The 13,791-nt window shown below is 39.5% G+C and overlaps 1 protein-coding gene across 2 annotated transcripts in view; it reads right to left on the reverse strand.

Moving 5' to 3' along the window:
• Positions 1-13,791, reverse strand: part of LOC142349944 (uncharacterized) — a 155,679-nt gene that overhangs the window by 56,349 nt on the left and 85,539 nt on the right. The gene's annotated exons all lie outside the window — the stretch shown is intronic.

Consider the following 13,791-nt stretch of genomic DNA (forward strand, 5'->3'; position numbering starts at 1 on the left):
AAGCTGCTTACTCCCTTGAGCTACAAAACCAAATACTGCTAACATTGTATCACTATTTACGGTTATTGGATTTTGTGATGTTTAATACATGACAACACAACTTGCGATTGTTGGATTGATGCGCAAATTCAGAAATTTTAAATGCGTTTAGCTACACAACATCAAATTAGCTTTTAAACAATTCTAAATACCGCAAATTCTAAGGCAACTTGGCCCAGATTGTACATCATTATGAACAACTGGGCTAAGTTGCCCTCTTGTAACCAAAATTACTTTTTATCATGATTCAACAAACAATGCAATCACAATTTTGGAATTTTATCTGAGTTTGAATACATAAGCCACCCTATAAATACTAAGCTCCAAAACTTACAATCATTCAATTTCAGCAGTTACCATGAATAGCTGTCCAGAAAATTCAGATAAATTTCGATTCTTAGTCTACAGTGCTCAAGTCCTCATTCCCTCTCAGTTTCCATTCGATTCAAAAAACAGCAAGAGACGCAAGACCGACCAACGAAAGGCCAGTCAAACAACCCAATTTCAGCCAAAAGGCCTTGCACACTGGATTGATCAGTTCACAGAATGGCAATTTACTGTGGTTAACCATCAGCCAGGAGAGACTCAATAGCATTTCAGATGGTGCGACGACATCTCATTTGAGCACCAACACATTCTGGTCTATACAAACGATAATCCAAAACATAGGGAGAAGATTATCAAATCCTATATTCGCCATGAAAGCAAAATTCTCTTTGAGATCAAGGCAAGAATTTTTGCACCATCAAGCGCGTTTCAGACGCTCAATCAGCAATTCTTGCGTCTCAACAAATCAGACATTACAAGACGGGGAGACATCTTCGAGCAATTCAAAAGAAACGCTGATACCGTAATGGACATTTCACCCAAAAGATGTAGCGCAATGGAGACAGTGTGGGAAATTGAACGATCTTGCCCAAATCGGCGATTAGAGCCAGCAGGCATGACGGATTATCAGAGAAGAATTCTGACGAAAATTGAAAGCCTTGAGAGTACCGATTCTCCATTCAAGAACAATTTAGAAGACTACATTGATATATTGACGACTGGCTGGGGATCAATTTTCAGATCGGATCACTCGGTCTACTTGGAAGTTCAATGTGGAATGAAAAATGCGCAGTGTACTTGCTGGGAATGTTGGGACGCGCCTTTAGAAGAGGACTGGGAAAACAAGGCGCGCAAAGAAGAGGTGGAAAATTCCGATGAATCATCCAAACAAACAAAGAAAAACTGATAAAAAAACTATAACCATAAACACCATTTTCTTTATATACACTCTGTAAATCAGTTGGTTGGGGCATTTGAATGATAAACATTCCTGATATTAATAAAGTATTGAACATTTTTGAAATTGTTTCCAAGCATTTTCCTAGGAACGAAACAACAAAGAATGCCTTTTTGGCAGTTTGTATGTTCATTGAACCAAATTCTGATCTCCAGGTCATCAACAAACTGGCCCAACATGGTGGATTGTTAGGACCTGGAGATAGCAGACTTCATAAATATCTCAAGCATTTGAAAATTTTGAGAACGCATGCAGCTTTTCATGATGCCTTTGGGTTCATGAAAGAACAATACGCAACAGGGTCCGGCTATGTATACATTGTTTCAAACTTTCCTAGCCATTTTCTGTGCGGGCACGTTACCGGTGTTCTTTTATGGACAATATTCAAAATAGTTTTTTGGTCCTATTTTGATGCGTTGCCATTTTAGACGACTAGCAATAACTTAGATAACTTTACACTGCATATTTCAAAGCTCACAGCTTTGCAATTATTAAACAAAAATCAGAATCAAGAAATTATTTTGCGGAAACTGTGTTGGAAAAAGGTGGGTCAGAGATGTGTTCCCGTTCAAACCGAAATTGATCTTACTCGAGATTAAATTCAACTGCTAATTGAGGCAGCTAAACTGTTGGAATACTTCATCGCTATATCACAGCAATCGAATAAAACGCCAACACCTGAGCCACTGCCGAGGAGTACACTATAGTCTAGGCCGACTCACCAGATTGTCAGTTGGATTTTGCCAGTAAGATTATTTTTTTGATGATAACAATGAGGAGCGCCCACCGTGGAAACTGTGAAAACATTGAAAGATCCTTGGTATTTTACAGTATTCACATCTTTCTTTTGATTGGAGCGATTGCAACGAGCCTTTGCTTTCTGTTCATCAATAAATTCTCAACCGAAAGACCAGAAATTTGGTTGCTTTTAGCATTTAGTATTGGCTGTTTTATTCCCACACCCAAATGAATAAAGTTATTGTAAGGGAACCTCATTTGATGGTGGTCGTCGGACCCAGTGGATCAGGAAAAACAAGCCTGGTTGCAGATATCCTCATCAAACAAGAACGTTTATTTTCTCCCAGCTTCGACAAAGTGGCATATGTATATCAGCGTTGGCAAAAAGTTTATACAGAGCTTGCCAAAATTCTTGACACAAAAATAAGTTTCATTCACGGACTTGATTGGAGCAAAATCAATTCCACTCATGAGAAAAATCGACAACTACTGGTTTTCGACGATGTGTACAATGAAGCCAGCGAACAAGAAGAATTTTTAAACCTAGTTATTTCTGGTCGCCATCAAAACAGACACGCAATTTTATTGAAGCATAATTTGTATCAAAAAAGTAAAAACTCAAGAACAATCGATCTTAATGTTATGCATAGGCTTTTGCTGAAAAACCCCAGAGATATTATACAAATTGACGTTCTTGGCCGTCAATTGGGCAGCCGTAATCTTTTATTGTCAGCGTATAAAACTGCAACCACGGAACCATTTGGACATTTGTTGATTGACCTGAATCCTCGATGCTGTGAGCAGCTACAGTTATGTTCAAACTTGACGGACAACTTTACAATATTTTACAGTTCACAAACCTTAGATAATAAAACTCAACTCGATGAATCATTCACATCATCTGACTACTTTCAAACTGCTTATGGGCTTCAAACCTGTATTGAAGCGTTTCGCAATTCTCCATCTTCATAATGAGTTTATAAAGTTTCTACTGGACTGTATTATAACATTGTTCAAGGGAATGTCTCATTAGCTCAAACTTCTTTAAATGAGAGCAAATTAAAAATTTAAAAACATTTTAACATTTGTTAGCAATAAGAAAGTGAAGTTCAGTCAGAAACAAAAACTTCTCGTAACCAATCAGGGATTGCAGCTAATTAAAATAATTTATGAGCCCGTTCAAAATCATTTTAAAGACGAGCAAGCAAACTAAAGTAGAAGCAAAAAAGTTTTTACTTATTTCATTACAAACCTATAACGAGCTGTTGAACGGAAACAAAACAGTACAAGATAACCAGACCTCATCCTCCGCCACTAAGTAATACTTACTTTATCACAGCAACAAAAACAACGAAACAGACGTTGCAGCTCAGTTGAGTGTTGCAGCCACCCTCAATCAAGTACCTAAGCCTGGTGGGTCAAACCAAGAAACATATGAAATGATAGCTAGGGAACATCAGCAAACTAATTTGAGCTCGGACGAAGCAAACGAAATAATAGAAGAATTATTATCAACTGGACTGTCAAGTGAGAAAATTAAAAAATCAAAAGCAATAATCAAATTGTTGCAGAAATCAGAAACAATAGCAATTGACAAGCAAACAGGAAAATTACAAAACAAATCCGGAGGACCTTCATCAGACAGCAATTTATTTCAACTTTTGATGAACATTCAGCATCCCACAAAAAAAATTTCACCTGCAGACCTTGAATTGATTAAAGCACTGAAAATTGCTCAACACATAGTTGCAAATACAAACGCCAAGGCAGTCAGCCCTAAACTTACGAGAGATTCGAACACCACATGGCTTTCCATCTTTTCTCCCAGATACAGAACATCTCAACACTACACCTTCTTATTGAATTGCTCCTAATACTTGCCGGAGTGGAGAGAAACCCGGGACCAGGCAGGAAACTCAAATGCGGAAGCTGCAAGAAAATTTTGGGGAAAAGTACAAAAAACGACCGCTTTTCTATTGCACAACATGCGGTTGGGTGCATTACCAGTGCTCTGGCTTACAAAATGTAAATGACTACAACAGCAAAACTTTTACTTGCACAAAATGCACAAATGAAAGGGTAATCTCGTCAGCAATCACCAATAGCCGTAACCTACAAACTGCACAAAAATTCTATACCAACTCAAAATACCCCTCAGCCTACGGCAGTATCAATAGATTGATAAAAGAAACCGGACTAAAGGGGAAAATTGTAGAGACCTATCTGAAAACAAACTCAACATACACCAAGTTCAAACAAACTAGGCACCGTTTTCCCCGACTGAAGGTGCAATCATACCGCTTGAAAGAAATTTGGTGCCTTGATCTCGCAGATATGCAATCACTATCTGCCGACAACCGAAAAACCAGATATTTATTAGTCGCTGTGGACACATTAAGTCGTTTCCTGCGTGTTCAACCAATGAAAGACAAATACGCCACCACAACTAGGAGAGGTTTCGCAACAATGACAACAAAAATCAGACCGGAGAAAGTGTGGACTGACGATGGGAAGGATTTTTTAGGCTCTTTCAAACAGTTTTGCGAACAGAAAAAAATAATTCTCTACCAAAATAGAAACGGAAAGAAAAGAGCTTTTGCAGAACGAAATATCCGATCAATGAAGTCTCTGATTTACAAGTACTTGAATGACAACCATATAAGCAGCTACATAGATAACCTACAATACGTTGTCAATGTAATCAACTCGCATGTAAACAGAGTGACTGGTCTCGCTCCGAACAAAGTGACCAAGCAACATAGAAGCTTCTTGGTATCCCTCACATTGAACGAGAAGATTCAAAAACCAAAATTTACAGTTGGTGAAAGGGTTCGGATAAAGAGAAATATTAAAACCTTTCATCGTGGTTATCAGATACAACTCAGTCACGAGATATTTCGAATAGATAAGGTCCTCACACTCAGCCCTCCAACATACTATGTAGTTTCATATTCAAAAATTTAATATGACATCATTAGACAGCCTTAGAAGTTTCACAATAAATTTAATTTCAAATTCTTTCACGAACACTTACCCCGGCAACACAATGGCATCTTTTACCAACTTGTTGCCAAAAACAATTGATCTCAACAAAAAATTTGGCCGCTGGCAAATGGCGTTGCTCGAAATTTCATGGCCTGCTAAATTTCAAAACAATACACAAGGGTTACTAGAAACTAATCATGGGGAATCAGAGTCCTCTGATGATGAAAACGATGATCATTACGAAGATGGCGATAAAGTAATAGAGCCAACAAGTGCTGACGAGCTCTACGTTGACATGGGCCGTCGTCGGCGTCGACCTACAGGTGCGACGGAAAGTCCTGCAAAAATTTCCAACTTGAGAAGCACAATTGACACCGGCTACTACCCATCAATTGATCATTTGATGAGGAAAATTTTTGCTAAGAGTTTTCGATCAAGACACGAAACTGATTGACCCTACAATTGGTTTATATCAAAACACAGTCAAAAGCTAAAAATATTGGCACGAGGTCACCAAAAAGATGATTTCCAGTCTACAGAAAACAAGGAGGAGGGTTTTCTGACAGCCGCCAGCTCAAGTGAAGATGAAGGCCAACAGACCTGGAACGGAACAACACCCTTTGAAAGACCATCCAGTATAGAACTCATTTCCAGTGACCTTCAAAATTTTCTGGGTACAGACATTCTTAAAGTTGGCGTCAACCCAAAATTTCCAGTTTACATTTCAGGTGGGCGCCATACAATGTTTGTCTATTGTGACCTCATACAGGATGAATACTGGGCAACACTTTCACATCACTTCTTAGGTCAATTGCGATCAATAGTACAGCAAATAGGAAACTAGACAAGGTAGCAACTAATTGTCACCAATCCTTCCAAACCTGCAGTGGAAAGATGTAGTCGAGTCATCATTTCAATCAATAACCATAACTATTCGCGATGAAACAGGCCAACTTATGCCTTTTCTATCCATAGGTCGCAGCTGGCTGACTCTGAAATTCCAACTTTTGCCCCAATAAAAATCATTTATCCATTACGAAGACAAAAAGCAGTCGCTCATGGACGCACATTACGAAGCTCAAATTGCAAGAAATCAAGACAATTTTGTTACTCATGTAGGCCCTGCCAGACAATTTGGTCCAGGTGCCGCTGGTCTTGGTGTTCTAGCTGTGCGTATTGGCAGTTGCACATTACCTCTTTTGGAAAAATACGCATTGCCGATTGCCAAGAAGGTTGGACGGAATCATGTCAGTGCAGCAAATCCAGAAATTGGTCAGATGATGTTGCTAAAAGCTGTTGCGAAAGACTCGATCAAAAAAACAGTTTCAAAAACAATCTCGGACTCCGTGAAGCCCTCCCGCTCGCGTGCGGCGCCGAAACGACCGCGCTCCACGCACGCATCGGGCGCCGCGCCGTCCGTACGCCCTGCGACGGGCGGCAGCCCCCCAGGGAACCTTTATCAGCAAATACATGAGAGATAAGGAACACAACCTCTCGCAAGCGGACTGCAAAATCGATCAAAGGCAGCACTTTTAAAAATTCAAAAGCCAAACGCAGTCGAACTGATATTTTGTCAAACATAAAGTACTAAATGACCGAGTTTACGACCTTAGCAGCAGATATTGCCAACCCTGTAACACATACAGCGCTAGATTTTTTCGAAAAACCTAATGTTCTTGTTAATTATGAAAGCGGATTCGACCAGGAAATCAAACCACAAGTTGGTTCTCGAGGTCCAACCTTGGATTTTCTGATTTGTGGAGATCAACGCAATTGCATCGACCTCAATTTTTTACAATTAGGACTTCAAGTGGCTATTTACACGCCCGATGGAAAAGATCGTATCAAGACAAGCGACGCAAACAAGGTTGTTTTTGCGAATAACTCGCTACACAGTCTGTTTTCACAAGTAGAAGTGTACGCTAATGGAATTCTGATTTCGGACAGCAACAACACGTACCAAAATCGCGCTTTTTTGGAGACCGAGTTGGCAACAAACAGTGATAGTAAGTAGACTTGGGCAGCTTGTCAGGGATACACTTACGATCCAGAACCCTCATCAGATGCCAATAAATCAGAATGGCTGCAATACCGCTTAAATGACAAAGTGACCGGTGAATACACGTTCAATTTCTATGGCGCTCTATATGTGGAGTTTTTCAGTTGCGAAAAACTAATGCTCCCGGAAGTTGGCATTCGAATAAAGCTCTACCGCGCCAGTAAAGAGTTCAGTCTGATTAGCTTAGGTGACGACTCAGACAAAATGTTTACAGCAGTTATTGAAAAAGCCTCGCTGTTCGTTCGCAAAAATACTGTGACCGAGTCCGTCCGCTTTTCAATTGAAAGGGCACTGCTAAAAGCTCCTGCAAGGTATCCTTATAAAGAATCCTTGTGCAAAAGCTTCATCATGCAATCTGGACAAAACTCTTTTGTTAAAGAGTCCATATTTGGAACTGAGCGAATCAGACGGTCAACGTTGTGCATGGTCGCGAATGACAAGTTTAGAGGTTCGAAGGACACAAACCCTTTCTTGTATCACAAGTACGACATGAAACGAATCGAAATAATACGCGGTAACGGCTTACCAATTGCAGGCACTCCCGTCGACACAGAGAACAATGTCCGGATATATCACAACAGTTTAACGGCTCTGGGATTTAAAAACGGTGGAAACAAAATTTCTCTGAAGGATTTTGCAAACAAACTCATTGTAACCTTTGATCTGACATCATCACAGGAGGCGTCTAAAAACCTCACATTATTCCCCGAATTGACAGGAGCACCAATAACCCTCAAAGTATTTTTCTCTGAAGCTCTCCCAGAGGCAGTTGAACTTTTTTTGATTGGAGAAAGGTTCAGTCAGGTCTTTATTGACGCAAAAAGAAACATCTCTAAAAACCAAACTATTTTCAATGGATAACGTGTCTATTGAGAAAGTAGCTAAAAAGTTTTGTCTGCTAAAGTTGACTTTTGGAGGGGTATGGTCGGCCAACAACTTTCCAAAAATAGCACAACGCAGAGCTGGTTTCCAAATAATAAACACTTCCCCTTCTTATATGAGGGGAACACATTGGATACTGATTGTTGCTATTCATTCAACCTTTTCTGGAACTACTACAAACTCAAATAAGAGGCGGCGTGGTAGAGAGAGTCATGTTAGGCCAGCAAAGAAGTCAATAACCAATATAGTAATTTGGAATAGCTTGCCAATTCCACTAAGATTCTATGTCGATTTCTACGAAAGGGTGCATTCTATTTATTCAAATTGTGACAAATATACTATTCATGAAATTGCCTCATCACCTCATCCACAATCCCAATCTTCCAATTTGTGTGGCATGTACTGTCTTTACACCGCATTGAAAATTTTTGACATAACTGGACATGCCTACTATAATGACTCAAAAGGCTGCATAAGTGCGATGAAGCAAATTCGACACCTTGTTGAGAGCGCAGTTAAAAATATTGGTTTGGTTAATGAAGTAAATTTGATGCGACTTTTTAATAACCGACTGCAGTCAAAACATACGTACAAAATTATGCAATAAAAATTTTTATTTGACATTTCTAATTTCTCTAGTCTGAGTCAGAGTAAGGAACAATCAGCCTCGAACGCTTTGCGGGCAATACTTCAAATGAAAAACTTTCATCATCGCTCTCGCCAAACAATTCGTCTTCTATCGCCTCATCATAAATGAAAGGGTTCCCAGTCCCACACTCTTTCTCGCTATCATCATCTTGCTCATTGTCACTCAGATCACTCCAATTCAAAGTAGGTTCATTTTGATGAAACTCTCGAGGAAAGAACTCGGGATCAGGTGGAGCTAACACAGAGTAAACTATAAAATCTGTTCTAATTGCATTATTAAAAAAACATTAACAACCGAAAGATGAAGTTGATGCCGTGGAGACAGAATCTGCGTCATGTGGAGTGAGCTCTTTGAATTCAATTAAGTTCTTCTCTTCGTCAGTTGACAGTGAAGCTCGATCGTCGTCGTCGGTATCGCTTGAAAAGTCAGTACTGGTTGTGCAAGGTTTTGGTGGCTCCTGGCCAAGATTATAATGACCGTACGGTTAGGTGTCAATGCCATTATCAAGAATAAACCGCTTGTCGTCGAAACAGCTGAGAGCTGTTTTATTTGTAGTGGTAACTTGTATCTGGTGATTAGCGGAATGTATTCTGGTCATTGGCGCCCTGCTGCTAACACCCGTTTGAAGACACTGGAGGTATTTGTCGTTATGAAACGTTTTCTTAAGTACCTTTGATACTTACAAATTTGATACTATACATTTTCGATCGCAAGATTACACTTTCCTCCAAAACTGATCCATTTATTTCATCTGTCATTGTCAAAGGAACCTTTTTGTTTGTCGGGTCGAAAAGTGGATGAGATGTTGGATAGTCGCTCAAATCTAGCAAATGTTTGAACTCCTCAATGCCTTTATACAGATCATCAGTGTCTATGCGATACAAAAGTGAGTCCGTGTCCTTATACGTGACGCAAATTCGCGAACCGTATCTTGGTCTCATCTCGTTGAAATGAAAATTGTATAGTGCGAGTTTAGAAAGATCAAGGATGACCGCTCCCACAGGCGTTGGTTTATCCCATTTAATAGTTGACACGGAGAAGTAAACGGAACATAAATTGTCGCTGATATTCTGGAACGATTTGAAATTCGGTTGTGATGTTAGTTTCGAAGCATTAACCTGATCTGAAACAAACTGAATGTTTTTTCTGTTTCGTTTATTCTCCATGATTTTCCCGAAACAGGCGTTGGACATAAGTTTGTAGAAATTTTTTTCGAAGGTAGTTGATGCTTTTTTACGCATAGAAGTGTTCTCTTCAATATAAGGACGCAACCAGTCCGCCTGATTAAACTGGAGCACGCGATGAAGAGCAACGACTTTCAGTCCCTGTTCCACATAAAACAACAAATTTTCAATATGACAGATATAATTGTTCTTATCAAATAAAGTTTCCACAAGCTTCGGAACAGATGCCCGGTTTTGAGCTAACTGCTTACTATAGGGTGACAACCAGTCGTCGCTAATAAAAAGCTTCTCAGGAGCCAGTGGAAAATCAGAATGATCGTTGTGAATTCAGGCGGGATAATTGAGATCAACTTCGACAAGGTAACCGACACTATCATTGCTTTTATAAGTCTCAATGAGAGAATCAATATCAGCAAACTCAGCCCACTGGTATCCGTCTTTTGGCAGTTTTTTCATCATTATCCCACCATCAAGCAAAGTTACGTCTAAAAATGCCCCATAAACTGACTTTTGATCCTTGTTGTAATCATTTAGATCCTTGTTGTTTGCTCGAAAGTGGCAAAGGGCTCCTACTCCGTTGAGACCACCTCTGATTGCTTTTTCGCAAAAGAGGAGCATATCAACATCCGAAAGCAATCCAAGTTCAACGTCCGTTGTTATCAACATTGCGTCCCAGCTGAGATTCGGTGCACTGTAGAAGTATGCTGGATCTAGACGGTAAACATTAATGCACACTGAACGGAACAGTTCAAATACATCGGCCAGCAAAAAGACATCAGTTTCCATATAAGCATCGTGGTAATCTCTAAAGTTGTCACATTTGAACAACCGATACATTTCAAACGCTTTCTGATGCATTTCCTCTGTGATATCTATCTTTCCTGTTAATGTGTTTTTCCACTCTTCACCGTAAACGGGAAGACCATGCTTAAATTTTTCAAAACAGTCCAGATAGGAGTAGCGAAAAATTCCTTTGCTTCTAATTCTTTTGAAATCAGCATCTGAGTATTGAGCAAAATGGCTAAGAAGCAACTTAAGATAATCATCTTGTAATGTCTAAGCCAAAGAATCAAGACCTGAAGCCATAAAATTGAAACTATCTAGAAAGCGTATTTCGTTTCGAACAATTTTCTCAACGCCACATTTATTGATGTAGGTCTTAACAGGAACTTGAACAAAAAAAGAAATAAACGTCTCCTCAGTTCTTGATATTGCAGAGAGAATTTCGTTTTCCTCCAACTTGAGGTACTTCACAATGTGATGAGCATCGTGTCGCGACAAATTATGAGAGAGAACCGGTAAAAACGATCCAACTATACCAGCTAAATTGCAAGCTGAGTGCGCCACTCCAAGCACAGTTCCAGTTAAATGACAGTGATGGACTACTTTCTCCTCAGTGATTAGAAAGTTTTTTTCACAAATGCAACACGGCGCTGTCCAGTTCTCAACAAAGTCTTGTTTCGCAGAATTTGACATTTTTAGAAAGCGATAACGTTGTCGCTCGGAGTCCGCCCATTTAACCCAACTTCGCAAAGTACTCATCAGAACTGAAATGCAGTCTTCTCCTCTATAAAACTTCTTTAGTTGCACGTTGGACTTCCTGCTGTCAACTAATACAGCACCGAAACTACAAGGGTGATGTTTTTCAACTACAAAACTCGAAGCAGAGCCTTCATTTAAGCCATTTCTTAGAAGTTCCTCAACTGATTCAAAAGCCTCAGTTCGAACGTCAAGAGCCTCTAGATCCGCATAAACCACGAAAGTGCATTTGAAAGTTTTTTTGCCAATTTTTGAATATCATCGTTGACCCTTCTTCAGGCATCTGAATAACTTGAGGTTGATGATGCGCGCAGAGAGATTTATGCACCTTAAACTTTTCTCGCGCAATGCCTTGTAGACAACGCTCGCAAAATTTTCGTATATTGTTCTTTGAGTTGGCGGTGGCAGGCGAACGCAGCAAACTTTCATAACACGATCCAAATTTTTTATCAGGCAATAATGCCAATTGTTTTCTTCTGATAAAAGTAACAAATTTATTTTTTTGGTTTTGCCTCTGTACTTGCTCAAACAAACAGGATAAAATTATGTCTGTTCATAGGCGAAGACGTTAATTTTAAGGTGATTATTTTCTTCAAAAGCCGGTATGTCAGTTAGAGCAACTGGCATTTTTTTCGGATTGTAGTAAAGTGCGCTAAAATTTTAACTTTGAGGTCTTTCTTGATTTTGCTTTATAGTGAAAGGCGCAGCTAACACAGAGTAGAGAAAACAAAAATTATCCTTTAGATTCTTGATATTCAGAACCGATTTTCGATGATTTTCAAGTTCCGGCGATGTAGCTGTATATGATCCGGCTCGCAGAGGCGCAAACTTTGTAACCTTCAGCTCAACTATATGCAATTTTTCAATAACTCATTCACTTCCAGCTGTGCATATAACGTTGATTTTAGTCAACAGTTTATCGACGTGTGAAAAATATTCGTCGGCTGTTGAAGTCGTTGAGAGGCTTTCCTTTGGACCGTGAAAAAATCAAACAGTGCTATCATCGCTCAACGGCTTCACAAATTTCACTTCAATACACATTCCGAATTTGATCAATATCAGCTCTTCCAGTTTGCTGTTGATGAAATCAATAATATCATTTTCCTTATTAACAAGAAACTGAAAAGGGTCAAAACTGGAGTCTCCTGATAACTTCAGCCGAAAGGACTGGAAGTGCTCCCGAATAGGTTTTCTTTCACGCTCCAATAAAAAATTATCGTTTTGACAAAGACGAGCAGGATTTGTTCTGGCAGCAGGAGCAGACACTGAATGCTCATCCGTGCAGTGTTTCTGCCATAAGTCCTGTTGACCGAAAAAGGTCTGACATGTGTTGCATCTTACTGAACGATCAAACTTGTGCACATTCTTTAGGTGACGGACTAAGTTTTTGGCAAGGGTAAAAACAGTCTGGCAATGGCCACATCGAAAACTCTGATCAGGCAGCTCGGAATGTTTTTGATGCCTATGTAATGGAAGATCTTGTCGTTTCGCAAAGTCTTGATTACACAAATTGCATTTCACCAAAACGCCTAAACAAACTAATTAAATCAATTTTTATTTATTATTCCTTGTAGGAAGAGGCTACAAGGAAGTCTCTGGAGTTGTTCAATTGAACAAGCCAGAAAAGATGCAAGGGTCCAGTTTATTCAAAACCGGGAGTCCAAGCATCTTTTTTTTGTTTAATTCCTGTAATGGAGGATAGTCGGAAAACAGACTGTTAAGATTACTGAAATCGGTATACTTTTTGATGTGAGAAAGCTGCAAGTTACAAAGAGAACAGAGTTGATGTTTTGAGCGTCAGAGTCATATTTTTGACTCTGTTCTTTTTGTTCCTTGTAGTTTTCTTATACATCACTAAGGATACTGAATTCTCCTTCTGGCTTCCGTCAGTCTTGGCTACCTCTCGTCGAAGGGACCAAGCAGAAGTCGGGTGGGGGATAGCTGGGAAATAGACTTCGAAAAACATAAGTTTTTCGAAGTCTATTTCCCAGCTATCCCCCACCCGACTTCTGCTTGGTCCCTTCGACGAGAGGTAGCCAAGACTGACGGAAGCCAGAAGGAGAATTCAGTATCCTTAGTGATGTATAAGAAAACTACAAGGAACAAAAAGAACAGAGTCAAAAATATGACTCTGACGCTCAAAACATCAACTCTGTTCTCTTTGTAACTTGCAGCTTTCTCACATCAAAAAGTATACCGATTTCAGTAATCTTAACGAGGTATAAGAAAGCTGCATTTAAGAAAAATAACAAAGTCGAACATTTTGAAAATCACTCTGATGCTCAAAACTTCAACTCTGTTCCCTTTGTTACTTGCAGCTCCCTCACATCACAAAATTACTGATTCCTAATTTCTTTTGTTGTAATGCTTTGTTATGCTTTTTTCTGTTGTAATTTTTGAATGCTTTTAGCAGTACTATTAAGACCACGAA

The sequence above is a fragment of the Convolutriloba macropyga genome, chromosome 11 (assembly GCF_964194025.1).
Source record: "Convolutriloba macropyga chromosome 11, txConMacr16.3, whole genome shotgun sequence".
Classification (NCBI taxonomy): Eukaryota; Metazoa; Xenacoelomorpha; order Acoela; family Convolutidae; genus Convolutriloba; species Convolutriloba macropyga.